The following is a 2,943-nucleotide window of genomic DNA, read 5'->3' on the forward strand; positions in this document are numbered from 1 at the left end:
TACCATGTGACAGTCACCCAGGGTGCTGTGCTCCGTGCTGGCTCCTCCCATAATAGACTGTAACCCCGGAGACGCAGATGTGATTGGTTCCCGGTGATGTCAATATTCTGGTCCAGGATGGAGAGATTAGCGGCAGAGGCAGATCAATATTTGAGGATGGGGCTCCGGTCTGAAGTTTGCTTAAAAAGAGAAGCTTGAATAGTAAAATGCTGACTTTAGTGACATGTTTTTTTTTTCCTTTCCTCTTAATATTAGTCTCCATTCCTGTGTTAAACTTTTCTGTTTGTTTGTTTTTTGTTTGTTTTTTTTTTGCCTTTATTCTTAAATTAGAAAGCAATGGTATGCAAATTAGTTGTGGCTGGAAAATGTACAACAAAGCATGTACTAAAGTAATAAATTACAGAGAGACAGTATAAATAGTATAAAATGAAATAAATATGATATAGATCTTTGTTTAATAAGTACATTTAAAACAAATCAAATCTTAATAAAAGTGCATACAAGTTTGAAATGTAGTCAGCAGTATTTCAGAAACAGGAGCCTGTGAGGAATGTTTGTGATAAGAACAGAATCATAGTAGAAACTGTCCTAGCTTTTATTATTATTTATTTTATTATTAGTAATTTGTATTACTTTTTTTTTTATCAGAGAAATGTATTTTTTGCTGCTTGCATTTGTAGTGAAATGCTATATTATGATTGATCATCTGTGTTTGAGAAGGGTTACTAATTAAGGGCTAATGTTACAACTCAAGTTTACTTGAACCGAAAGGTGGCGCTGTGTTACAACTTTTATATCAGTCACTCACGTCTGTTTAGTGAATGAAACAACCGTGATTGTAAAATATCGACCATGTCCCTTGGTCCTGGAAGGATGTCAAACAATCATGTCATAAAATCAAAGCATCATCTCATTCATCTTCATGATCCTTTTACACACTGGATAGATGGTTAGACTGATGATTACTTGTCTTTCTTGTGTTAATGATTCTGCTACATTTGAGTTATTTTTTATTTTTTTATTTTCACTGCACAAATGGAGATATAGTATATCCTCTTTTGTCTGGTTTATCAATGATTTTTGAAATATTTTTCCTCATGCAAGAGAAAGTGTAACTTTAAAATCAGTTTTTAAAAACAGAAAAAAGACTTGCAGGGATATAGTGCATTTCCTTTTGAACTGTGCTCTTTGAAATTCCCTGCTCCTCTTTATTTACTTATGTCTTAATTTTATCTGAACGAACACTCTTTACTGCGAAGCTAGAATAAGTGTTTCAGACACATTTGTCTTGTTATTCCTATTTATACACATAAGCAACCACCTCTGACCTGATGCAATGATTACATACAGTACAGAAGAGGATTAGGGCCACTGGGAAAAAAATAAAAATGATGGTCCAATAATTATATTTATAATAATAATAATAATTATTATTATTATTATTATTATTATTATTATTATTATTATTATTATTATTACTATAATTATTACTATGAGAAAAAAGTCAGAATTCTGAGAAAGAAGTCAGACTTCTGACTAATCCTCTTACGTACATACTGAGTCCCAGTGGGCCCCATGAAAAAATATCCAACACTTCAATGCTGCAAACCATTTTAGTTCAGGGGCCGCATACTGCCAAATTCGATCTCAAGTTGGTCAGACCAATAAAATACTATCATAATAACCTACAAATAATGACAAGTCCAAATTTTTCTCTTTGTTTTAGTGTAAAAAATAAATTATATGAAAATGTTTCTATTTAAAAACTATCCTTTCATAAAAAATATGAATAACCTGAACAAATATGAACAATCTGTAATGCCGGTTTAATAAACATTTGGTGTTTTTGTAGATCCACTGTGACCTTTAAATTTTAAGCTGAGGCACAATATTGTTAAAATTGCACTACTTTTCTTAATAAATTTCAAGTTGTTCTTGGATGTTTATGTTAATCACATTTTTGAGGCAAACTTTGTAGATATATCCTCCTGATACCCAGCAATTCATTTTTGTCCTCTTGACAGTTTTATTTAAAGAATGTTGTCCATAAAGCCAAATGCCCTGTGCGCATTATTTGGAGTTTCTCCCCCTTACCTCTCTAAGTTCAAAGGGGATGTACTTGCTTTTGCTACTCTATTAGCTTGAAGATTAATTCTAATACACTGGAAATCAACAACACCTCCCCATCATACCCACTGGATTAGAGATACTCTTTATTTTCTTAAACTGGAAAAAATCAGACTCTCTTGGGAAACTATGGGACTCATTTCTTCGATTAGTCAAGAAGACAGAGCTTTCACTCACCCCTGACTGACACAAAGGTTGTCTTTGTTTATGCTACTCCTGGTGTGAGGAGAATTATCTACCACTGTTCAGACTTGCGATGTGCTGACTGTAGTTTATTAATACCTGACTGGTGTGATGGTGTTTCTATTATTATTATTTTGTTTCTTTGTTTTTGGTTTTTGTTATTGATTCTGTCCTAGTCCTACCTTTGTTTGTTTACTCATTCATTTATTTTATTTTTATTTATTTATTTTACTGGGGTTCTAGTATTATAAGAGTTGTTTGGGTATACATTAATACTTCAGTAATCACTCTCTTGATCTTTGGTTTTTCTTAAGAAAAATGTATAATGATCTCTTTTTAATTTTTCTGATATGAAGTTTCCAATCAAGACAACTGTTTAATGTAAGAAAGCTCAAATTTTCACTTCCCTGGGTCTCAGGAGGATAAACATTTTCATAATTTCCTTTTTTTTTTTTCACTTTCTGGCCCACTTACCCCTGAACTGAAATGACTTTGACACCCCCTTTCATAATACTTCATAGATAGTGTTTTTTCCGACTGCATCTGAATGTGTCTCAGCACATGTAACATGGTTTTGGCCCCGCCCCTTTATAGTAGGGCGGGGAGACGGCGATGTTTGGTTTTTGTTGATGT

This window comes from Sphaeramia orbicularis, chromosome 13, assembly GCF_902148855.1.
Source record: "Sphaeramia orbicularis chromosome 13, fSphaOr1.1, whole genome shotgun sequence".
In the NCBI taxonomy this organism is placed as follows: domain Eukaryota; kingdom Metazoa; phylum Chordata; class Actinopteri; order Kurtiformes; family Apogonidae; genus Sphaeramia; species Sphaeramia orbicularis.